The sequence below is a fragment of the Muntiacus reevesi genome, chromosome 5 (genome assembly GCF_963930625.1).
Source record: "Muntiacus reevesi chromosome 5, mMunRee1.1, whole genome shotgun sequence".
Taxonomy (NCBI): Eukaryota; Metazoa; Chordata; class Mammalia; order Artiodactyla; family Cervidae; genus Muntiacus; species Muntiacus reevesi.
The window spans coordinates 17253634-17279574 of NC_089253.1; the positions used below are offsets into that span (position 1 = coordinate 17253634).

At 43.6% G+C, this 25941-nt stretch overlaps 1 protein-coding gene across 3 annotated transcripts in view; it reads left to right on the forward strand.

The window, feature by feature from the left end:
* GAB2 (GRB2 associated binding protein 2) overlaps positions 1–25941 on the forward strand; it is a 172753-nt gene that overhangs the window by 64395 nt on the left and 82417 nt on the right. Inside the window, exon 2 of one of the 3 annotated variants that reach the window (XM_065937011.1) lies at positions 4145–4323. The exons of the other annotated variants lie outside the window; for them this stretch is intronic. The gene's annotated coding sequence lies outside the window, so the exon portion shown is untranslated. The remainder of the gene's footprint in view (positions 1–4144; positions 4324–25941) is intronic. 3 annotated transcript variants of the gene reach the window in all.

The following is a 25941-nucleotide window of genomic DNA, read 5'->3' on the forward strand; positions in this document are numbered from 1 at the left end:
TCTAATAAGCAACTTCTGTGATTTAGCCCTTATTTTAGAGCCTGTGAATAGAGAAATAGGAAAAGGCATAATGTTGGTAAATGGGAAAAGACTATGAGATATTTGGGGGGGGGGGTCCATATAGAGTTCAAAGTGTGATATGTAGGATATCTTGAATACCCTTGAATAACCAGGTCATCCCCTTGAATAACCACTGCCTTTTGTATATGCTGACCTGCATCGCTAGTACACAGTGGGATCAAGGCTCAGGTGGCTTTGAGGTTCAATCTGAATATGTTGCCAAGTGGAGATGATCAAAGACGCAACCATCATGGCCCTGAACGAGAGTGTCAGCTCCATGACTCCTAAAGGACATGACCTTCCTCTCTACCTGTCTGATTTCTCTTGTCAAGGGTTAGCAATTTCACTGAGGTTATACCTGAGAGCACTAGTAGGGTGTGTCTTATGGGGTTCTTTTCTTTAGAGGGTGACTCCCAAAGAGCAGGTACTCAGAAGCTGCCGTGACCTTGCTCGCCACGCTCTTATATCACATCCCCTGAATGAGCCACGTCTTTCCCACCTCTGCATGCTATTCCTCATTGGTGTGGTAGGAGAGAGATGACTGGGAGCCAGATCTGGGTTTGAGACCTAGATTCGCTTCTTCTTCACTTCATAACCTGGGGGAGATTTCTTCAAGTGTTTAAAGGCTATGAGAGAACCCGCCTTTTCCAGCATCGTCATTATAAGGTATAGATAAGAATTTATATGAAAGCATGGTGTCAGTCACATGAGATGTACTCTTTCCATTATCTCTTTCCCGGGGAACTTTCTTTTACTCCTCCCCTCATCTATATTTAGTAAAATTCTGTCCATCCTTAATTTAGCTCTTACATTACACCTCCAGTAAAGTTTTTCCAATATTCTCAGTTGCAGGAGATTTGGACTCTCCCTTTTTTCTGTGCTTTACTTGTGGGATTTTAGACTTTTGAAGAAACAGATCTAAGTACTAGGGGGAATGGCACCTGAGTAAAAAAGCACTGTATTTGGAAAAAGAAAATAAGAATCAGTGAGAGACAGTATGCAAATAGTGTAAGTAAGAGTGTCTTGCCACCCAATGCAAGGTGACTGATTCTCAGTCCATCTTCTCCCAGCAGGCCAAAGATGGAAGCTGTCTCCAGTTTCTAGTATTAGCCACAGAAAAAGGGGTCACTGACTCTTGTTTATGTAGTGAGAGCCAGCTACCAGTCTTTCAGATAGCCCTGAACTTTTAGGATTTGATGCTCTGTTTTGATTAGAATTGAGAAGTCAGTCTAGATTTTCTGGGAGGACTTTGCTTGGTCAGCAGAAGAGAAAGCATCCAGGATGACATTAGTCTGACAAGCTTTGAGGGAAACAACCAATGATGCCCAACACCACTGCTGCTGGTTTGATTGACTGTTTCACACCTGGGACAGTCAGGAAGCTGCATTTAAAAAATTATTTTTTCTTTAAAAAAAAAGCCCCCATAGTTAAAAAAAAAAAAGAAATTCATTTGTCATAAAGCCAGAAAGATTCATTCATTGGAACTGATTGTTCACATTTGTAGAATTTAGAATTTTGTAGATGGAAGGGGCCTTGGAGTTGAATAGGGTCTTCAACAGGAAACAAAAGACTCTTGCTTTTTGCATGAACAGAGTTCATTCACCAGACAGTGTTCTTGATCTATGAGGAGTGATTTCAGACAATTAGCTAATTGGCTGAGGGAGGTGACCCATCAGCTTTGCAGAGAAGGGATCCACATAAAGAATGTGTCTTAAGCTTTCCATGACAGCCGAAGCAGCCCCATTAATCCTCCTGTTAATGACGAGTCATAACCACAGAGGAAGAGTACATTTCACTCTCAAGTGAAGCCATGAAAACCCTAACAAGCTGCCAACAGCTAATCACTGTCCCTGTCAGCTCAGTGTTGTTTTAGGCTTTTTGAGATACTTCTGAAATATCTTCCAGTTTGGTCTATTGCAAGGGGATAAGTGATGCTCCAGAAACAGTCTGCTGTTTATTTTTAAGTGTTATCAGATGCTTGTGGAAATGATACTTGTCTGTTGTATACAAAACAAGGACAAAATTCATTTGTGGCCATCTCCAAAGTCCAGATGGGTGCAGAAAAACAGAAAGGGGCGTGAAAATTTTCTGCAGGTAAATGTTTTTTTGGATTTCACACATGAAAGAAAATCAGAGTGGAAGAAGGTCATAGACTTGTCAAGAAGGGAATCAGGAGAAGATAACTGGTATAAATCAGTAAGTTGAGTCCGTTTACTCCTAAACTGAGAGCCAAGGAATGTAGTGTCAATTATTCTTTCAAACATATCACTAAGATGTACCCAGAATGTAAAGTTTCCTCCAACTGAAACAACCGCAGGGTTGGTCATTGGGAGACCCAGGTTTTCCTGCTTACACTGCTTACACCCTTGTTAGTGCAGTAGTTAAGAGTCAGGGCTGTGGGTCTGGCAGACATGGGCTTGAAGTTTGTTTCTGTCACCTATCTACTCTATAACCTTCGCTAAGCATATGGTAAGTATGTTAGGAATATTCTCAGTTTATTAAGCTGGCTGGTAGGGGTTTAAATATCATTGTTGTCGTTCAGTTGCCTAGTCGTGTCCGACTCTTCACGACCCCATGGACTGCAGCACGCCAGGCCTCCCTGTCCCTCACTGTCTCCCAGAGTTTGCTCATGTTCTTTAATAATGTTGAATATTATTACCACATTACAGGTCTAGGATAAGAAGTTTCTGCCTTTGGTTTAGAGACTCAGTTTTGTGATCAAGGATGCTTATTTTGTTTATCTTCCCATTCAGCCATTCATCATGTGTTGGTTTTCAACCTTCTGGTCGCATGAAAATCCAAGGCTTTCTCAGGAGCCCTCAGCAGATATCTGCTTGTGTCTTTCTGTCCAGAATTGTGAAACTTGGATACCCACAGTTAGAAGAAAGGCTAGGAAAGCAAGCCTTCTGCTTTTCTAGACTATAATAAAGGAAGACAGAGGTTGTAAATAGGTATTATGTTTCCAGTCAATAATGTAATACCTGGCACAACATTCAATTAACATTAAATGCTGTTTGTTTTTTACATTTTATTGGCATATAGGTGATTTATGTAAAGGTTAATTTCTGCTGTGCAGCAAAGTAATTCAGTTATACATATAAATATACTTTTTCATGTTGTTTTCCATTATGATTTATCATAGGACATTGAATATAGTTCCTGGTGCTTTACCATAAGACCTTCTTTATCCATCCTTTGTATAATAGTTTGCATCTGTTAAATGCTATTATTATGCTGATGGTGACAAATAATCTTACTCTTCTAAAGATTCAAGTGATATGATATTTTACATTTTGCAAAGTACTTTTACTTACTCATGTAATGAACTTGTTGGTGGCTTCTGTTGCTGTTGCATCTTTAGAAGTTCCTTGATGATTGATGCAAAGAAGAAAGGTCAACCAGCAAGGACAGCATAAAAGCCTTGACATTGACTGGCCTAGCTCCAGGTCTGTTACTTATAAAGCCTTCCTAGACCACCCAGAAGCACAGCAGTTGCTCACTGCTCCAAACGCCTGATATCACTTATGTCTTATAATGTTTATCTGATACTTATATTTTCTAAATACACATGGATTCTTAGCTAGATTTTGAGCTCCTTAATTTCAGAGTTTGCATAGAATGTACCCTCTGGAATGTACGAAGCGGGGATTCCCTGGAGGTTCAGGGCTAAATATCTTTTCAGCCATCAGATGCAATGCAGGAGATGTGGGTTCGATCCCTAGGTCTGGAAGATCTTCTGGAGAAGGAAATGGAATGTAGGGAGGAACTCAATTGCTATTCTTTGATTGACAGAACATTTCCTATTTCTCACCATTCGCTGGATTGATATAGTAAAGGGGTAGAATATGATTTGAATTATGCTTTTCTGTGGGTAAGAATTTTGTCTTCTTTTGCTCAGACCTCCACCATTTTCTCCTGCTTCCGCCTTCTTGCTCTTTTCCTCCTAAGAGAGCAGTATGAATTGTCAGGGGATGAAGTATATCATCTCTCCCCAAGGTACTATGTTATGACTCTCTAGCCTCTTCTGATCTAAGTCTTGACGCTGACTTCGCTAAGAGGAATTTTGCCCTTTTCTTTCTGTTAGGGCCCTGCCCCCTCACTGCCACGTGTAAGACTGCAACCAAAGGAAACCATTGCAGGATTGCTTCTCTGGTGCCTTTTGTTTATTCCGCCACTGTCCTTACAACTTTTTGGAGAGTTGGCTTAAGAGGCAAATAGTACTGGATAAGGAAATCAAACCCATTGACTGAAATCTGCAATGAGGTATGAATCATTACTTGATCTCTTGCTGAGACCACATGCTAAGAATGTGTAGGGATCTTGGAACTTGAAGATATTAAGTGAATGCTTCACAGGAGTGTTTAGTAGCAAAGCTCATTGGGGAGCCCTGTTGCCGGGTCCCCTATTCTCGCAGCATCATCTTTGGCTAGTGCCGTAGTCTTCAGAAGTGATGCCAGGGGAGTTACAGCCAGACTCTGAGCAGGTGAATCCAGTGACTCTCTTCTCTTAATCTTGACTCCGATTTTAGAAGCAGAGAGTAGTCGCGAACATATTCTAGTTTAATTTATATCACTTCTTAAGTTACTGATCCAATTTGTTCTTTATTTCCAATGGTGCAAAAACCAAGAATTTCTTAGCACCATGTTTTTTGTCACACCCTTTGGCCACTTGATTTTCCCATATTTTTAATTCCTGTCCAATTTTCACTCTTTGATGATGCTTGTTATTTAGATATGGGCTTCCTAGGTAGCAAAGCAGAAAAGAATCTGCCTGCCAACCCAGAAGATGCAAGAAATCCCTGGATCAGGAAGATCTCCTGGAGTAGGAAAATGGCAACCCACTCCAGTATTCTTGCCTGGAGAAGTCCATGGACAGAGGAGCCTGTGAGCTCCAGCCCTCCGGGTCTCAAAGAGTCAGACACGAGTGAGCACACACAAACATGCACACACAAGGAAATGACAGGTGCCGTACGCACATCTCCAAGTTAGAAAACAGACTTAATGTGCAGACACACAGAGACAAAGCGCAAAATTCTCATTATCTATTTATATATTAAAGCAGCTCACCAAGGCTTAGGAGATTCGGGGCCGCAGTTAAATAATTCCCCTTTCCTTCTGATACAGATAATAGGAAGAAGGTATCAAACGGAAGTAAAGGTGCCAATTCTACTCATAGCTGCCCTTTAGCTCCTTAAGTATAGTTTGGAAAGGTAAGTCTAGGAGAACTGTGCAATGAGTGGAATCTAAACTACCAAGGAGTATAGAGAGTAAGGAAAGAGGAAGCTGAGGGTGAAATCCTGGGGGATTGTAGACCTTAAAAGAATCCCCATAAGACTGAGAAGGAGCACAGAGATGCAGGAAGTGGTGGTGGTGAATAATCCAAAGGATTTGGGAGCCACATTTAGGAGAGAAGGAGTGCTCAGAGGCCTCCGAAGGCAGCAACAACAAAGGCATCCAGGGGATTTTACAACAAAAGAAGTCTTAGATCATCATCCCTGGTTAAAAAAAAAAAAGGAAAAACAAGTTTCTGTTCTCCCTGCCCAGCCTCCCTAGACACTAATCACGTAGGACCACCTACGTTTTGTTTTCCAGTGTACCTTCACATCTGGCTCCCATTGGGTACAAAAATATGGCACAGAAAGATTTTTGGTCTCAGAGTATTTACCATAAACCTGAAAGTATATGTGTTTGTGTGTTCGAAAGATGACTGGTGATCAGATTTTCCTCTTGTGGTCGGGGCCCCAGGTTCTGGGTGTGAGGCCTTATAAACTGTTTGATTAGGAGTGGACTCATGGGGCAGCAGGGTGACGTGCCCTTCAAAAGTGATGCTAGCGTCCCAGGTCGCCCAGCGCTGCCCTCCTGCCTCTGATGTTTGCAGAACGCGTTTTTCCTTTTAAGCGGAGATTCTTGATCTGCTGTTCAGTGCTGCAGGGGGTACTCTGATGCTGGGGCTCAATAAAGAGTTGGCAAAATTAGGCTTCTAGAAGTAAATATAAGAGAAGGGGAAAGAGAAGACTCTGAAAACAAACTCTGTCTCTTCAAATTTCTGCTCAGGCCCTAGGGCACGGAGGGAACTCCATGGGCCTGCCTCTGCCTTTAAACATCCACAGAAATGTTCTTTCTTAAAAATCAAACAAACACCAGCCTGTAATAGCTAATTTTTAGTCTCCTCAAGTTGCATTTTTGTTTTCTCACTGTGGAAGCCAAGCTTTGATCTGTCATTACAAATGCCTTCAAGTACAAATAGATTTCCTGCATTCCAGAGCTACCTCCCGGCAGGTTTGCCAACCCTTTACATCTTCCTAAGTCTTACGTTGTGAGGTTTATTCCTAGATAATGGAAATTCGCATAGACATCAGATATCATTTACACTGCCTATCCCCTTAGCTCATGATTTGAGTCAGGCTCTAAGACTCTAGGGCCCTTCCCTTCTGTGTAGTAATAACTTATATGAACAGAGAGCCTACAATACATTGAGGATTTGATGAATGTTAGATCGAAATTTAAATCACACCGGGGCCTGATGAGCTTTTTCTAGGGAATAAAACCAGTGGCAAGTTGGTCTTCCTAGGCCAGTAGGCGGGGAGAGTTCCAAGCCAGTAGCTTCCTTAGACACTTCTTGAAGAACTGCGGGGCCCTGGGGCCTCACTGCTAGCTTCCAATAGCCTGTGTATTTTTAGTCCTTGCTTTTCATGTTAGTTTCCCGTTAACTGCTTGCAGGAAATCTTTTCTTGGACATAATCTGCCCATTTCCTGAAGTCTTCCTCTCCCCTTTGTGTCACTTGGGGATGAATCAAGTCAGCAGTTTTGGAGAGTGTGTGCTGTCTCCCCTACCGCAGCCTCCCCCCTTTGTGGGTACCAAAAGCTGCCTTGCTTGTCTCTTTCCAGGGGTGTGGGGAGCAGGGGCAGACCCTTGGTGTGTGTCAGCCTCTGAGACTGCCCAACACAAATGTCCCTTTGTATGTGGAGGGGGCATGTGTGTTTTTCCCCTTCCCGATGGATGCTTTCATTTATTAGGCCCGGATAGTGTCCTCTGAGCTGTAAACAGTGATATAGGAGATAAAGAGCTGTCTTAGTGAGGACTCAGTAGTGGCAGCAACTGGTTTTCCTTCTCTGCCCCTCACTGCTTTTGTCCATTGTGGGTTTGGTCTGATTTAAGCCAGCCTAGGACCTCTCAGTCCCTTTCTAGGGCCCAAACCAGTTGGACACTGTTCCTCTTACCTTGAAGACTTCAAACTTGGAGAAAGAGGTTTTCCGTGACAAGGATAACAGTTCCTCATATTTGTGCTATGTTAGTTTTAAAACATGTTATGTCTTCTGAGGAAGTGAAATTCTGGCTTTGTGATCCCTTAAGAATGTAGGATTTGGATCAAAAGATACGAGTTTGAGTGCTGGCTCTGCTCTTTTAATAACTGTGAGACCTCAGGCAAGTCAGGGAGCAAATAACAGATCCCACTTGGCAGGGTGTTCCAGAGTTTCAATGAGAAAATGTATGTGAGCTCCTGCCACGTAGGAAACACTCAAATATTAACCCCCAGAAATGGGAGTGGATGGTGGGAAAGGAGTGTTAAAGGAGATAATGGAGATGACTGTGCTATGCATAAAATCCTAATAACCATTTTAGTTAGTGTTTGATTTGAGGTCTCAGGTTAAGCATTTTCTCTCTCCTTTAAAGCCACCCAGTTCATCTGACCTCTCATTCTGACCATTCCTTCCTTCTTTTAAACATCCACCACTATGACCTCTTCTTTCTCATGATTGCATGGATCTTCTACCTAAAGCAAACCACTGTTTCTTGAGGGCCAGTCACTAGCCAAGTGTTCAGCGCACAGTAGGGTTCACCACTTCCTTGAATGGGTACTCACAAAAACCCTAAAGTGCAACCCCTTTCCCATCCACAGGGGCCTGCCCTTAAACTCAAACTTATTTCTTGATTTTTATACCCAGGGATTAGTGCAAGAAATGGAAACCACTCCAGATACTTTGAACAGGAAGGAATTTAACATAGGTATTAGATGCTTACCAAATGTTAGCAAGAACTAAAGTTGTGTGTTCTGGTCTAAGACTCCAGAAATGATACTCACTCTTTTCCCACCCCTAGAATACCACGGAGGTGATCAGTCCAACCCTCTACCGCTGCTCTATTGCTGTGATCTGACAGTTAGGAGATCACACTTGAGAGAAGCTCCTGCTGCAACTGCCCCATGGCACTCAGGAAACTGAAAAATGCCTCAGCTTCATAAAAACTGTGGTATCAATGTCTATGTACTTACTTGCCAGAGGACACAAGAAATAGCCAAGAGGAGGCAAGTGGCAGTCACCCCACTTCCAGCTTACCTGTCTTGTGTGAATGCACATAATTGGTAGATTAACTGCCAGCAGTCTGTAAAGTGATTTTTTAGTTTTCCACTATTTTCAACTAGAAGGAGGTGGGACGGCAGTGGAGTGAGCCAGCCTACAATATATGCCACACTGGTTTCATCTAGGAAGCATTTTGGGTAGCAATATGTCAGGATAAAAGCTAGAAGCGGAAATACAGGTCCCTCTCCATCTAGTTGATTCCTTCCAAGTGCAGAATTACTTCCATAGAATATGTTTTGGATGCATGTCTCTATGGGAAATTGTCTATATTTCCACCTGGCTTTCAAAGAAGATTGATTGACCTGGTCGGCTCTCCTTGTAACTCATGGGGTATACCGAAAAATGTTGGGTGAATGCCTTGTATATATGTCAGATATTGTCACAGGCAAAGGGAACACAAAGTCAAAAAAGAAAGGCAGGACGCTGCTTTTAAGGAGTTCTTGATAGTCCAGGAGCGTGACACAATAAAAATAGGAAATCATGACAAATGCTAAAATGAAGATGTTCTCAAGGAACACAGATGAAAGATACATAAATCAGATTGGGGGATAAAATGAGGATAAATATAGAAACACTGTGTGTATTCATGTAAAGAGTTAAGTGTAAAGGAGTTTTATTAATTTTAGGAGCCTAGAAGTGTGGTCCGATAAGCTTAGATATAATCTCTTTCTCTCAATCACCCAACCCAGACATAAGACCCCAAAAGATTCTTTATTTTTCCCAAAACCTTTTAATGAAAAATTTCAAACATACAGCAAAGTTCAAAGAATTTTACAGTTTATGCCCATATATCCACCATCCAGATTCCACTGTTAATATTCCACATATCTATCCACCTATCAATCTGTTTGTCAGTCCATTATTCATCTTATTTTTTAAAGCATTTAAAATAAATTTCAGGCATCAGTGTATTTTTCCCTAAATATTTCAGCTTGTGTATCATTAACTGATTAACCAAAGTCCAGGATTTGTTCAGTAGTTGTTCAGTATTTTTCTTTAAGGTAAAGTTTACTTTGGCCACCTGATGCGAAGAACTGATTCATTGGAAAAGACCCTGATGCTGGGAAAGATTGAAGGCAGGAGGAGAAGGGAATGACAAGGGATGAGGTGGTTGGATGGCATCACTGACTCTATGGACATAGTTTGAGTAAGCTCTGGGAGTTGATGATGGACAGGGAGACCTGGCATGCTGCAGTCCATGGGGTTGCAAAGAGTTGAACATGACTGAAGACTGAACTGAACTGAAAGTTTACAGAGTGAGACGCCCAAATCTTAAGTGGTTGTTCTCTGATAACTGGTAGGCATATACCTATGTAGTAACTCAAGCACCAATAAATCTATAAATCATTGCCATCGTTCCAGAGAGCTTTCTCGTGCCCTTTCTGGATAGTTCCTACCCCCACCCTCCAGAAACAACCATCATTCTGATATTTTTTCCCCCCACTGTAAATTATTGTTGTCTGTTTGGGAATTTCATATAAATAGAGTCTTACAGTATGTGCTTTTTTGTATATGTCTTTTGTCACTCAGCATAATACTTTTGAAATCCATCCATGTTGTTGTTTAATAGCCCATTCCATTTTATTGCTTAGTAGTATTCCATTGCGTGCACACACCATAGTTTATCTGTTTTCCTGTGGATGGATACCTGGATTGTTTTCAGTTTGGGGTTATTATAGGGGTGGAAAAAACAACTCTGAACTTGTACTTTTAAAAAATTGACTTTTATTTCCTCATACAGCTTTAGATTTGTAGAAAAGTCAAGAATATAGTACAGAGGGTTCCCATATACCAATTTCCCCTGTTAGTAGCATCTTACACTTAATGTCCTTTTTAAGACTCCCTCTGACTTAGTGTTTTTGGCTGATTGCTTAATGGACTGATGTTTGGAAAGACTACAGATGCAATGCTACCAGTAAATACCCTGCAACAGGAAATTGATTTTGTCATCCCATTGAAATCACTGACCCAGGATTTATTTTGTCCAGTCTGTTGGAATCATGAATGTCTAGAGGTTAATATGTCTATCCTTTCATTCCTGAGGGTCTTGCTCCAGGAAGAGTTCAGGGTCAGGGCCTTGCGTCTGCAGGTGAAGGAGCAGGGCTTCTGTCTGCATCTGCGCTAGCAAATGATTGCATCACCACCATTTTCTATCTATTCCACTTCTAGGTTTTCCTCTCACATCCAACAAATCTTCAACAAGGGTATAAGACTTTTTCCCAAAGCACAGTTTATGATTGTAACAGCAATTAATATTTATGTTGCCCTTGCCAGTTTATAAAGCTCATTAACATCCATTTCTTCCTCATTTCAAGCTAGTAAGGTATACTTATATTCACCTTGTAAAGGAAATACTAAATATCAAAGGAATTGAATTACTTTTCCAGAGTCTCACTGCTGTTGATTAAGAGTTTAGGATATAATACCAGCTCTGTCTTCCTCTTAAATCCTGATTTTTTTCTCTTGATATTATATTTTTTCTACTCAAAATTTGGGGCCCCACCATTTTATTTCTTAAATGATCTGAGACCCCTTGTGATTGGGACTCAACCTACTATTTCATTCTCCTCTTTTCCCGAGACATTCTCAACTCTAGAAACACTCAGTAGTAAAGTGTTTCTTGAACACTTCATGAGTATTGCTACCTCCATGCCTTTTGATGATGATGGCTTCCCCTTTATGTTCAGAGTATTTTTTTTTTCCTTTCTTCCATCTTTGATCTCTTGTTCCTAGAATTTGCTTTGGGGAATTTTTTTTTTTTAATCCTTTAAGACTCATCTCTGATATTATTACTTCCACAAGATACATCCCTGGATCACTTATGTTCCCCTGCCCCCACCCCTCTCTGATGATTCCCAGCATGAGGTACATGGATCTGTATTCTGGTCATATATTAGACTTCGAATGCCCAGCAATCCCATTTCATATTCAGATACAAAGGTGATTAAATCATGACCCCTTAGAGTTTCAGTCTGTGGTGGGAATTAGGTACAGAAGTGATGATAATATAGGGATTAAAAATTGACCCAGATATAGATGTATCAAGTTCCCACTGTGACCCCAGCACAGATGCTCAATACCTACTTGTAGAATTGTATTGAATAAGAAGAGGTGTCGTTTCCCAAGTGGCACTAGTGATGAAAAGCTCGCCTGCCAATGCAGCAGACATAGGAGATGCGGGTTCAGTCCCTGGGTCAGGAAGATCCCCTGGAGGAGGGCATAGCAACCCACTCCAATATTCTTGCCTGGAGAATCCCCATGGACAAAGGAGCTTGGCAGGCTACAGTCCATGGGGTCGCAGAGTCGGACACAACTGAAGCAAAACTTGTGTTTGAGCTTAGTAGGAATGATCTTGAGCATAGGCTGTGGTTAAATAGACAGGGTCCTCTGCCCAGATACATTTCTATTCAGTTTCTCCTTAGCCTTCATCTCACTGGGTCAGAACTGTGTCTTCTCTGGACATGTTTCAGGGTAGCAAACTGAGTTCTCAAGTGATTTGAGTATTGTCTATTGTATCATTTCATCTATTCAACAAGAATCACTGAGGTCCCTGTTTATGTTGGTGTCTCTGTCTATGTCTGAGAATACAAAATGAACAAACTGTTACTCTTGACAGGCTCAAGCACTTCAGGAAACTCAGAGCAGAATGTAGACACCTCACAGGCAAATAATAAAATAAATAATCTGAATCTTTTGGGGAATAAGACAAAGCTAATTTAAAGTAACAATTTATTTTCCTATAGGAAAGCCTTTCAGAACACTTTCATGACCATAATTTAGTTTTTAGCTCTTCATTTAGATTTTTTAACCTACAGAAAAAATACTGTACAAATTTGATTCAAAGGCGTTTACTACTTTATTGACCTGTGACCATGATGTATCATTTCATTTTTACAAGGAAAGCTAAAGTAATACAAAAACAAAATGCCCCAAAATATTTTTAAACATGAGCTTAAGTAATTTTTTCACTTGAATGGTGTTTGTGTTTGCTGGTCTTCCTCTGGCATCAAGTTATGGTGGTTTTAAATAAGACGTTTACCTGACTGTCTCACGAGGTTGGAAGCACCTTCCATAGAAAGTAAATGAAGAAGCTATTGGATACTAATACGGAATGAGCTCCAAGATATAATTTAAGTGCAAAAAATAAGCCTCAGTTACATTATCTGTCATGATACTGAATCATAGTATACGGCCATTTGTATGAAAAAGGAAATATTATACATATTCACTGTTGCATACCTAAAATATCTCTGAAATGAAACATAAGAAACTCATAAGAGTGATTATCTCTACAAAGCAGAAAGCAGGATGGCTGGGGTTAAGGTGGAAGAAGATGTTTTTCTATTTGCCATTTTATACCTCTTAATTCTTGAGCATTGTTACTTAAAAAAAATACAGTGTTTAAATGAGTGGAAATGCTTTAGGAATAACTTACTAGTGGAATTCATAGGAATAAGCAATTGTGGATTTTCTTTTTTATTCATCGCATTATTCAGCTCCTGTTTTCTGGTAAAACCACCTTCTAAGTATAATCTCTGTATCTCTCAACTACTGACAGTGTGGTGGTTGTCAGGGTGTTGCTAAGTCATGTAAGATTCTTAGAAAATCGCACACTGTAGGTTGGTAGTAGTTTCTGTGGTCAGGAAGATGGTGCGTATGAGGATAGATAGAGTTCCTGGAAACCTAGCGTCATAGACTCTCAGGGCCGAGAGATCCAGTTCATTCTGCTCACCCGTCACCGTATACCCGCGTGCCCTCCACGCATTCCCACTTGGCGGTCACTGTCTCTAAATGCCGCTCGGTATTAATGCCCCCTAAGTGAGCGTGCCTCAACTTCGCCCTCTCTGTGCCGGCCTGGAAGGACCACTGGACAAGAAATCGGGGTATTTAACGTCTAGCCTCAGCTCTGCCCTGTTCACTAGGTGGCTGCAGGTAAACGACCTTCCCTCTCTGGATCTCTAGATTTGAAGCGTCAGATTGTGCCAGAGGGGGAAGGTACAAGGAACGACTGCTGCCACTTCCCCCTCTCTGCCCATGACAAACACCACTGCGGTTTTAGCAGTTTCTTTACGGTAGATAAACACAAAAGAAGTCTCAGAACGCTTCTCAGCACAGTCCAACTGGAACCCATAGGTAGGACTTGGATGGGACTTGGCAAGTGAGATAAAAATCATTCCCTTCCGTCTCTGAGGTTCTCAACCAGCAATGTGCTGATAAACGTTTAACAGCAGGTTCTGAGAAAAAAAAAACAAAGAGAAGACACCCTGACTTATAGAATTTGCCAGTTTCCGTGATGTAAATACTCCCACCGACTGATTTCAGATTACTAAGGTGAAGTCAGCTGAGTTGCAGAATTACTGAAAATTTAACAATCAGCTTTCGTGAGCCGATGGAAGCTGACTCCAGCACATCGCTATAAAATGGATGATTTTGAATTAACTACCCACAACCATAAGTGAAAATGACCAACCTCCCTACAGAATTTCATCGAGGCTTTGCAGTCTTTTGAGTTTGGAAATACTTGAGTGTCATGAGATATTTATGGAATTCTTCTACTCCCCTGAGCCTCCGTTACGCTATCCGTAAAATGGGATGAAGGACTCCTACCTCATAGGATTGCAGTCAATAATGAGAGACTGCATGTAAATCACTTAGCACAAAGCCTGTCCCCTTCTGTGACCTCTCAGAATATTCCCCTCTCCTTAACAGTGTGGAGGCTGCTATGCTTGATTGTGTTTTTATCTTTTCCAGACTCACAAAAAACTTGTCATTGCTTTACCTCCAGCCCTTCTCTTTTTCTAACCGTGATACTCCCTTAATATTCCCTTGTCCTTTCTCTCCTCTGCCCTGGTGTACTCAGTCTTCTGTCTGAATGGAATGTCAGTATTTAATCTTACCTAGTCTTAATGTTTTATCTGTATCTTCTACCCAAACCTCTCTTGGTCATCTGTGCTGCTGGAGATTACAGGTACACTTGTAGGCAGACACCAGCTCTGTGTCTCTTAGACTGTCCTCCATCACAACACCATGAATACATAAGAGTTAATAAATTACCACTCAGGATCAAGAGTATTGAGAAAAAGAGCTTCTCTTAGGTAGGTACCATTGAAGACTGCTGCAGATCTGTCCAGAGCTTAGTAGCAGACACCTAGTGTATGCTCGTGACCAAAGACTTGACAGGAGGTGGAAATAATTTCACAATTTAAGAACGTATTTAGAGGAAATGCAGTGTAATCTGTGCTGTATGTCCTTATTACAGCATCAATTTCCAAACACTGAACACACACACTCTGCTCCAGGCACTGCTGTGGGCTGAAAGTAAAGAGATGTGAGACGTGGTTCCTGCCTGCAAGGCACTTATTTACAATCTATAGGCAAGATAAGCCAGCCAAGATTTACCTCTTGAGTGGTATAGCTTAGAGAGGTAAGTGTAAGCAGTAACAGAGGTCAGTTGTATTTCCATTAGTCTAAGATTGTGGGAGGGCATCCTGGAAGGAGTGATCTAGGGAAACTCTCCCCCTTCTGTCCTGCCTCATAGCAGTTGGTACTGTGCTGAGCTCAATAAACCCTTGTTACAAGGATGATCATATCCACTCCCATTGCCTCAGTTACCAGGCCTATAGGCTGATGACTTCCAAATCTGTTTTTCCAAGCCCACGTATGCACTTTGAGGACTGAATCCTTGGCTTACGTAGTTCAGTGCCACAAAAAAGTCTTGAAGACCTTCCAGGTGTAAATGTCTAAAATTATACTCAGTATCATCTACCCCAGTACCAAATTTCCTAGGGCTCCAGGAAATCTGCATTCAGTTGGCTCAAGTCAAAAGTCTAGAAGTCATTCTTCTGTATCACCCCTCATGTTCTAGCAATGAATAGGAAGTTGATTCTAGCTATTAAATATCTCCTTTGCATTGCCTCCTCTTTCTCTCCATTACCCCACAGCAGCCCAAGCCACAGTCTCCTCACTGGGACTGTAAGAGCCTCCCAGATGGTGCTTGACCATAGTTACTCTTCTCCAGCTTTTCACCCAGCAACCAGAGTGATCTTTCCAGAACAGAAATCCAGCCATAAGCTCTCCTCTTTTGGAAACTACAATACTTCTCTGGTCCTGAGGATAAAGTCCAGATTCCCTAACTTCTTCCACTGGCTTTTTCTGATCCCTTCAATAAGAATAAGATACTCTTGCTATTCATCCCACTAGCACACCATATTTCCCTTTATCATAATATTGATCATGCTTTATTATAATTACTTGTTTCTTGTTGACATTTCTGCTAGGCACCAGACTCTGAGATCAAGGACCATGTCTGTATTGTTTGCTCAATCCCTCAGCCCCTGGCAGAGTGCCTGGTACATGGTAGAATACTGAATGTATAAATTCATTACCTTAAATGAATTTTTAATAATAATTTCCTGCCTTTAAAATGAGTAAGAAGCCTCTAATGTAACTCATTGCTGAGTTTGGTTAGTCATGTAAATTTTTTTTACAGCATGTCCATTTTCAGTTGTATACTCAGGTAAGAGGTTGCAGTTTCTGTCGTCACGTCAGGTTCTCTTGCAGAGATCAACATTACAAAGCCTAAGGGAGAGTCAGAGGGGTAGACATGGGAAGAAAAAAAATCTCAAAAAAAAAAAGAAACTGCCGCTTTTTTTGGCCTCTGATGGTATGTGTCTTCACACATGTACAGTTTTCTTTCCTTTGAATTATTCCCTTAGTCACTTGCCAGAAAGGAGAATTATTGGGCAAAAGGGAATGAGCATTTTTAAGGCTCTTGAAATACTGCCAAATTGTTTTCCAAATACATCACATCAGCAAATAGCTTTGAGCAATGGACAGGGGTGTCTGTTTAATCACACACTTACCACCACTGGGAACCGTCATGAAAATCTTTTTTGCTAGTGCAATAGAGGGAGGGGAGACAGTCTTCCCCATTCCCTCTAGCTAACGATGGGTCTTTTAAAATCTGCTCCTTCAGGCAGCCCTTTCTGGAGGAGCATCCTGCCCCTCAAAGACGGTTCAGAGGCTGTGAGGCTCATCACCGCGCGGGTCCCTGGGGCCCAGCCTCTCCGTTGTGCCGTGGTGGGGAGGGGCGGCGATGGAGCGAAAGCATAACACAGACCCCACCATTGTTTGGGCATGGGGTCGCAGGGATGATGCTGTGAGAAGGGATGAAAAGAACGATTCTCCATTCTTGATTGTCGTGACTCCCAGGGATGAGGCAACAGCTCAACACGGGAAGGGATGGGTCTTGACTGCGGCCAGATGCTCTTTTCCACTGCTGCCTTCCATTATTTCTCGTCCGAAGGGGGTGAAGGGGTAGCCTCGCAGCTGAAACAGATTAACTTTTGTGCCAGTTTCCTCCCTTTGAGTGATTGCCCTGGACCTGGAGACATTCACAAATAGTCAGAAACCGTTTAGACAGTCGGAACGTGGTTGAGGGTCCATAACGTGTAAGAGGCAGCCTTCTGGAGCGCGTGCCCCGCCCCTGCCTGTGCCGGTGGGAGCCGCGTGAGGCAGAGAGCTTTCTCCCTCGTCTTCTGCCACTGCCTTCCCTCATCCTGTCCCGTCTGTGCTGCCGCGGTGGCTTCCTGTCTCCCTGCATCTCCGCTCTGGTACACGGTCGCCAAGGTGGTGTTTCTATGACACGCACGTCCCGTCTTGTCTCTCTGCAGTTCAGCTGTCAGTGTCCTCACTGCTTTCAGCATAAAATCCCAGCTCCTTTTCCCACTTTTTGGGTATTTACCAGTCAGGCCCCAGACTGCTTTTCCAGACTGGCCTCCGCCTCTGCTGTGGACTGTGCCCTCGCTAGTGCGTCCGTTCTCTGGGAGGCCTCCCGTTGGTCCTCTGCCTCTGCATTCAGAATAGGCTAGCAGAAAGGAAGCATTTTTGAGCTTCCTTCTGTCCAGCTGACTCTTTCTCATCCCTCGCATCCCTCCTCAAACATCAAGGCCCCTCAATTATCACCTCTGTGGTGGATTTTCTTGGATTTCCCCTAGCAGTTAATTACGGTCTCCTGTAACCTACACCTACATGGTGAAGTCTACCTTTGTTTCTCTCAAATCAGAAACTTTCGCCTTCCTTTTCTAGGTTTGTATTTGTGAATCTCTCAGCCCCATCACAGTATTTTGCACATAAGAAGTGCTCAAAAATGCTTCCTTTCTGCTAGCCTGTTCTTCATCTTTTTAGCCTTCAGTGTGTTCATATTTTTACAGCTGAAAGGAAATGTAGAATAGTTTAATCCTTTTTTTCTTCCTTTTTTTAATGGTTAAAAATCCAAAACTCAGTGAGAATTGTGGAATTGTGTAGGAGTTGTCTTTTTGCGATTTCAGTTTGCAGGGTTCATCCACGTTGTTGCATGTGTCAGGATTTCCTTCCTTTTTAAGCCTGAATAATATTCCATTATTATTGAGAGAGCATCAGTGGATTGCTCTCACTTTTTGGTTACTTTGAATAATGCTGCTGTGAACATGAGTATACAAATATCGTTTGAAACCTTGTTTTCAGTTCTTTTTTTGGTATATACCCAGAAGTGGAATTGCTGGGTCATATGGAAATTCTGTTTTTAATTTTTTAAGGAACCACCAAACTGTTTTCTATAGCAGCTGCACCACTTCACATTCCCACCATAGTGTACAAGGGTTCCAGTTCCTTCACGTCCTTGACTCACTTGTTATTTTCTTCTTCTTTTTTTGATAGTAACCATCCTAGTGAATGTGTGTTGGTATCTCAGTATGGTTTTGATTTGCATTTCCCTAATGATTAGTAGGTTGAACATTTTTTCATGTGCATATTGGCCATTTGTATATCTTCTTTGGAACAATGTCTGTTCACATCTGCCCCTTTTTTACTGAGGTGGTTTTTGCTGTTGTTGAGTTGTAACAGTTCTTCACATATTCTAGATATTAAGCCCTTATCAGATATATGATGTGCAGATATTTTTTTTCCCAGCCTGAGTTGTCTTTTCACCCTTCTAAGAGTTTTATAGTTCTAAGTCTTACACTTAAGTCTTTAACCCATTTTTAGTTGATTTTTATATACCATATAAAGTTTCATCTTCATTCTTTTGCATGTGCATGTCTATTTGTTGAACAGTTACATGACACCTCATTTTATGTGCATGATACTCTTGGGATGTTATAAAAATCTAACAGATAAGAAAACAGAAGTTGAAATATGCCTGGAGGCCCTCTAAAATCAGGGCCGTTTGTAACCTAGGTAGGCCAAAGGCATAGAAGAAGAAGACTTTTATGATATCAGTATAAACTCAGAAGAAGACAGAACTGGAGTGAGAGGGGAGGAAACTGCATAAGCAGCCAGCCCTAAACAGAGCTTAGGGGTGGGCTTCAAGTTCACACGAGACTCTTGATGCGGGGAAAGACGGAGAGCAGGAGGAGGAGGGGGCCGAAGAGGATGGGATGGTTGGATGGCGTCACTGACCCGATGGGCATGAGTGTGAGCAAGCTCCAAAAGATGGTGAAGGGCAGGGAAGCCTGGCACGCTCCAGTTCATGGGTCGCAAAGAATCAGACACGACTGAGGGATTGAACAGCAGCAACGATTTCTCCACCTGCCCTTTTTTTCCCTCCTTCCTCATGTGACTGCGCTTCTCTGATTCTCTTAAGGTAGCTCCTTCAGTTTGCTGACTCTTCCGAAATTTTTTAAGAGGGCCGTTTATAGCTTTTCCACCATCTGCCGCAGCCTATCTCCCTTGTGTCGCTTCTTTCCTGCCTTGATGACCCCTTACGCGAGCTGTGTTAGTTCTCACTGCCGCCTTTTCTCTGGGTCTGTCTCCCTTTAGTGCCCTGCTGGGTTCCTCCAGGGCCTTGTACTCATCCCTGTGTCTCCATGGTAGACGGCACAGTGCTGGCCACAGAAGTGGGTGCTCAGGAAACATGCTGAAAAGATGACTAGGCAGACAGACTTTGCTCATCTGTAATCTTGAGTGCATAATCATTGTATTCATATTTGTATTGATACCATCTACTCTTTCATGGTGATGGTGAAAGCACGATCATTCAGTGTATGCTTTATGTCTTACTTTCAGGGTTTTTAAAAGATTGTGTGCCATAGTCTCTGCCTGCCATTGACTGCAGTTCACTTAAGAGAAGATGAAATACTCTTATGCACACTCCAGTCTTCTGTGTAATATGTGGTCCTTGCAGCAGTCAATGAGTGCCAGGGAGGATTGGTCTTATCCCCATTCACTGTTGGGATGTTGCTGCTGTTGTTGTTTAGTCCCTAAATCGTGTCTGAATTTTTTGCAACCCCTTGAACTGTAACCTGCAAGCTCCTCTGTCCATGGGATTTCTCAGGCAAGAATCCTAGAGTGGATTGCCATTTCCTTAGCCAAGGGATCTTCCCAATCCAGGGACTGAACCTGCGTCTCCTGCATTGGCAGATGGACTCCTTACCTCTGGAGGCACCAACAAAGCTGAGGGATTTGGCTGAAGTCACACAGGCAGATGATTGAGGTGGGACTTGAACCTGGTGACTGACCAGACAAGATGCTTAACCACTTTAAGCAACTTGATCCGTTCATCCACAAATTGAAGATAGCATCATGTACTTCCTAGGTGGTTGTGAGTGTTGAAAATCAGACAGTGTCCATGAGTAAAGAGTTTAGCAGAATACTGGCACATTGTGTAGGTGCTCAAACGCTAACTGTTATTATTTGTCTCTGTAACTGGTGTTTTGTCCCTGTTGAAACACAGTGTGTTTATTACTTTGGAAAGAGGTTTGCAAGTCTCATCACAGTGGTTTCTCTGGTTTGTTGGAACTATTAATAGCCACTCCTGTTCACGTGTGAGTCCTATGTAAAGTTCTTCATGTGATTCCTGTCTGACTCAGGCGCTCAGCGAATGATGCCTTTACTTCCCTCCTGGCTTTGTGCTTTTATGAGCGAATTACATGGGACTTGATACTTCCAAGTCCGGAGGCTAAGGAATAATCCAGTTTGGAATAGAACACAGACCCCCTTCATAATTTCCAGACTGTGAGTTCTTTTCAGTTACTCTGCACTCTTCCCAGCATTCCTTTCACATTTGTGTGTGTGTGTGTGTGTGTGTGTGTGTGTGTGTGTGTGTGTGTAGCAGTAGCAGTAAGTGAATTTAGGTTGGTAGGGTCACGGAGCACAGTAGAAGCTAATCTGTACCAGCGTCTTACTTTCAGTTTGTAGAGGCCGCCGGGCCCTTGTGTGATAAATGGTGCTGTTTGAATCAAAATGCGACTAAGGGTCTCTTCAGTGTTTCTTGAATTAAGTTTATTATGTGTGCTAATTTGTACCTCGAGGCTTTTGTTGTTATTTGTTGTAGTGACTGTGGCAGTAATGAGCCTGCTCCCAGCATAGCTTGGCACGTGCCCCATAGCCAGTCTGTTTGCCTTTGGCAGGACTCCATGGTGTGCCCTGAACAAATGAATCAGCCTGCGTGGGGGATGGGGAACTGAACCACAGGGAGGCTGCTGGCGCTGCTTGGGAGCCCCAGTGATCCTGGGATGGGGGAATCCCAGACAGCTCTTGTTCTGTTCGTGCCTGGATTATTCCTGAGCCTCTGGAGTATCAAGCCCCTTGTAATTCACTGATAAAAGCACAGAGCTGGCAGGGCAGGAGTAGGGGAAGGATCGGGGCAGGGAAGGGGTGAGGAAGGGAATCATTCCCTGAGCACTTGAGTCAGAGCGGAATCACATCAGGCGCTTTCCACAGGGGTCGCATATAAAGGAAGTAGGAGTGGCTCTTAATATTCCCAGCAATCCAGGATTCTGATCTGGTCTCAGGACTATCTGCTTCATTGTAGTGGGTAAGACTTTGTTCATCCGGCAGCTGCATTGATCCAAACATTTGGAGAACTTAAAAAAAGAATCTTCAAAGTGGTCCCAAAGCCGACACATTAATGCTCACGCACACGTCTGATTCTCTTCACAACCTCGTGAGATAAACATTACAACTCCATGAGATAAACAGAGCAGGTGATACTTTCTTCATGCGTCTTTGAGAGGTCATGACACTTTGCTGGGATTACACACTAAAAGATAGACTAAGAATTGAACCCAGTTTTTCTGAGAAATCACCACTGAAAGCTTCTCCAACTATAAGATTCAACATGGGGACATTACTGGTGGTCCAGTGGTGAACACTCAGTGCTCCCAGTGTAGGGAACCTGGCCCATGTTCCATCCCTGGTCAGGGAACTAGAACCTGCATGCCACCACTAAGAACCCGTGTGCTGCAAGTCAGGATCCTGCAGGCTGAACTAAAGAGCCCGCATGCCACAGTGAAGATCCTGCACACGGCAGCCAAGACCCAGCGCAGCCAAAAAAGGCAGATTTAACACAGAGCAGTGTATTATTGCAACACAGGAGACCCGGGTTCGATTCCTGGGTCAGAGAGATTCCCTGGAGAAGGAAATGGCAGCCCACTGCAGTATTCTTGCCTGGAGAATTCCCATGGACAGAGAAGCCTGGCAGGCTATAGTCCATGGGGTTGCAAAGAGTTGGATATGACTTAGAGACTAAACCACTGCAGAATGTCTTATTTCAGTTCCAGCTTCTGCCACCCTCATTGAGAGTCTTAATACTTCAGATCTAAAAAAGTTGCAGGCATCTCTACCTGAGATCTGAGTTTAAGAGAAGAAGCCTTGGTTAGCAAGAAGGGCCCAGAAGACAGAGTCAGAAATCCTGGCTTTGACACTTCATAGCTTTTTATCTATTCTTAAATTTACTTAAGTGCTTCATACCCTAGTTTCTTCATCTTTAAAATGGGATCAGAAATAGTAACGACTCATAGGATGGTTATAAGGATGAAATAGATATAATAAAGTGCATAATTCAGTGCCTGACATAGAGTAAGGGAATTTAATTATTATTCTTAAGCAGAACAACTCACAGCTTGGAGAAAGCACAAAACAATCTCCCTCTTGCCTTTCCCGTATTTTCTTTTCTTGTTTTCTGTACTCTAATCCTAGGTTTATTAAACACAGCCCTTTTATTGTACACAATAAAGTACAAACATAATATTATCTAAAATACTACAAAGTTGTAAAACTCAGAACAGAAAATTTATAGTACTGACTCTATAATAAAAGCCAAAAAGGCTGCCGAGGTAACCTGTAAGACCACCATGGATACCAGCACAACAGGGGGTTCCGTGATGACTGGGCAGAGCTGGCTCTCAACTCGCTCACCATTTTCAGAGAGAGAAAGGGAGCCATGGGGGGTGTGTGCATGCATGCACACGCATGAGTACATGTGAAAAGACACATGTACGTTTTGGGGGCAGATAACAGTGGGTGTGTGGCCCTAGAGGTCAGGAGATGACTCGAGCAGGGCCAGGCTGACTGGAGGGGCAGCCGTGTAAAAGCACACTCTTTTCTGAGGGGCCCTGCAGACCCACAGGCTGGGGCTGAGCCACCACCTGCAGCCCTCTGCTCATCCCTGCTGGCGCTGCCGCTCAGCTGAGTCTTGGGCACCAGAAGCGTGGGAGCTGGCCAGCCAGAAAACTGGGGGTGTCTTAATAGGCAGGACCCCAAACCAACAACCCTTCTGCAGCTGGAACTCTGCCGCCCGGGGAAACGTGTCGGTTGCTGCCCGCACCTTTGAAGCCTGCCCAAGTGAGGGATTTCTTTCCTACGGATCCTCCATTGGCTGGAAAAGTGACAAAAGTGAGTCGGGTGAGACGTGAGTCATGGAGCAGAGCTTCAGCGGCCCTGCTTGTCCGGGAGGAGTTGGAGCTGGAGTGGCTCGTGTCGTGGCAGAGAGGTGGAGGGAAGGATCACCACGCACAGGGACCTGTGTGCCTGAGGGGACCGTGACCTTCTCCTGCACCATCAGGGCGACCTGCGCCGCCTGGGAGGCGGTGGCGGCCTTCTCCTGGCAGGGCTGAATCACCTGGTGGGTGGCTGAGGCCGGGGGCCAGCCCAGCGGTGGCAGTAATCCTCCTGGCCACACATTTGTCCTCCATCCGTGTGCTCTAGTGCCTTCTGAGCTTCATCTGGAGTCTCAAACTGCACACAGGCATAGCCTTTTAGACAGATGAGGGTGCATCCTTTCTGGAGGCATGTCAATCACGTTTATTTTCCCGAAGCTGGAGAGGCTCGTCCCGACGTGATCCTTGGGCACATTCCTGGTCAGCCTCCCAGTGTGCTCCTTGGTGGATTTAGGGGAATGCCTCCTGCTGTCCTGTCTACACCGGGAAGGAGTACCGCTCGGGGTGCCACAGAGCTGCTGGCGTGTGGGGGGGGGGGGTGCTGGAGCGTCCTGGGCGGCTCAGTACCTATGAGGAGCTGGAGGAGAGCTGGTGCTGCCGCTCCCCCCGGCAGCGCTGTGCCTCTTGAGAGTCCTGTCCCCGCCGCCGTCCTTCTCACTTGACTCTTTGGAGGCCCCTTTTTCTCTAGAGTCATCCTTGGACTTCTCATCAGAGCAGCCTTTGCGTTTGGTAGGAGGACGAGGCCTAGTGCTCGACTTGTTATCATTTTCTTTGACTCTTAGAGAGCTCATCTTTTTCACTCCTGAGAAATCCGTCCTCCCTTCTGAGGTGTTCAAAGCAGCATCAGCAGCCATACTTGCCTGAACTCACTTCTTTTTTTTTTTTTTTTTTTTTGCTGCAAATGACTTTATTTCACTCTTCCTCATCAGCTTCAATTCTTTTTTTTTTTTTTTCCAGTGGGTTTTGTCATACATTGATATGAATCAGCCATAGAGTTACACGTATTCCCCATCCCGATCTCCCCTCCCACCTCCCTCTCCACCCGATTCCTCTGGGTCTTCCCAGCCCACCAGGCCGAGCACTTGACTCATGCATCCCACCTGGTCTGGTGATCTGTTTCACCATAGATAATATACATGCTGTTCTTTCGAAACATCCCACCCTCACCTTCTCCCACAGAGTTCAAAAGTCTGCTGAACTCACTTCTTACTTGGCTCTGAGAAACGATCCCTCATCGACTGCAGTTTACCCCAGACTGCAGCATCTTCCCGCCGCCTCAACCTCCTCCCTCTCCCCTCAGCCGCAGAGGCTGGCCTTTCTGTGTTTTCTTACTAGAAAACTATAGGGCTTTGCATTTCTCTGATGATGAGTGATGTTGAGCATCTTTTCATGTGTTTGTTAGCCATCTGTATGTCTTCTTTGGAGAAATGTCTGTTTAGTTCTTTGGCCCATTTTTTGATTGGGTCGTTTATTTTTCTGGAACTGGAGAGGGTGTGGAGAAAAGGGAACCCTCTTACACTGTTGGTGGGAATGCAAACTAGTACAGCCACTATGGAAAACAGTGTGGAGATTTCTTAAAAAACTGGAAATAGAACTGCCATATGACCCAGCAATACCACTTCTGGGCATACACACTGAGGAATCCAGATCTGAAAGAGACACGTGCACCCCAATGTTCATCGCAGCACTGTTTATAATAGCCAGGACATGGAAGCAACCTAGATGCCCATCAGCAGACGAATGGATAAGGAAGCTGTGGTACATATACACCATGGAATATTACTCAGCCGTTAAAAAGAATTCATTTGAATCAGTTCTAATGAGATGGATGAAACTGGAGCCCATTATACAGAGTGAAGTAAGTCAGAAAGATAAAGAACATTACAGTATACTAACACATATATACGGAATTTAGATAGATGGTGGCGATAACCCTATATGCAAAACAGAAAAAGAGACACAGAAGTACAGAACAGACTTTTGAACTCTGGGGGAGAACGTGAGGGTGGGATGTTTTGAAAGAACAGCATGTATACTATCTATGGTGAAACGGACCACCAGCCCAGGTGGGATACATGAGTCAGGTGCTCGGGCCTGGTGCACTGGGAGGACCCTGAGGAGTCGGGTGGGGAGGGAGGTGGGAGGGGGGATCGGGATGGGGAATACATGTAACTATATGGCTGATTCATGTCAATGTATGACAAAACCCACTGAAATGTTGTAAAGTGATTGGCCTCCAACTAATAAAATAATATTAAAAAAAAAAAAAAAAAAAGAAAACTATAGGGCAATGATCTATTCTTCCCTCTTTCCTCCTCCTCCTTTTCTTCCTCCTCCATGGGACAGCCTGGCTCAGAGCTTACATTAAACACCGGGGGCTTTCATTTGATTGTGACATTCAGTGGGTTCAGGGCATCTTATTAATGCATAACCTTCTGCCCTGTAGACATGGAAAAAGAATTGTTTCCAAGCCTGGAGTTGGGAGGGAAGTCAGTGTGTCTTAGTCATCTGTAGCATGGCACAAAGCTGATTTCTGTGAATGAGCTACAGTAGGAGCCTCTCCGAGGGCCCACCATTCTCTGTCTGGTTACCCCGTCTCCCTGAGGCCCATACTCATTGACTCATTAGCGGTCACTCCCCATTTCCTGGGAGCTTCCCAGGTGGTGCTAGATGGTAAAGGACCCACCTGCCAATGCAGGAGACATGAGAGATGCGGGTTTGATCCCTGGGTCAGGAAGATCCCTTGGAGGAAGGTATGGCGACTCACTCCAGTATTCTTGCCAGGAGAATCCTCATGGACAGAGGAGCCTGGCGGGCTACAGTCC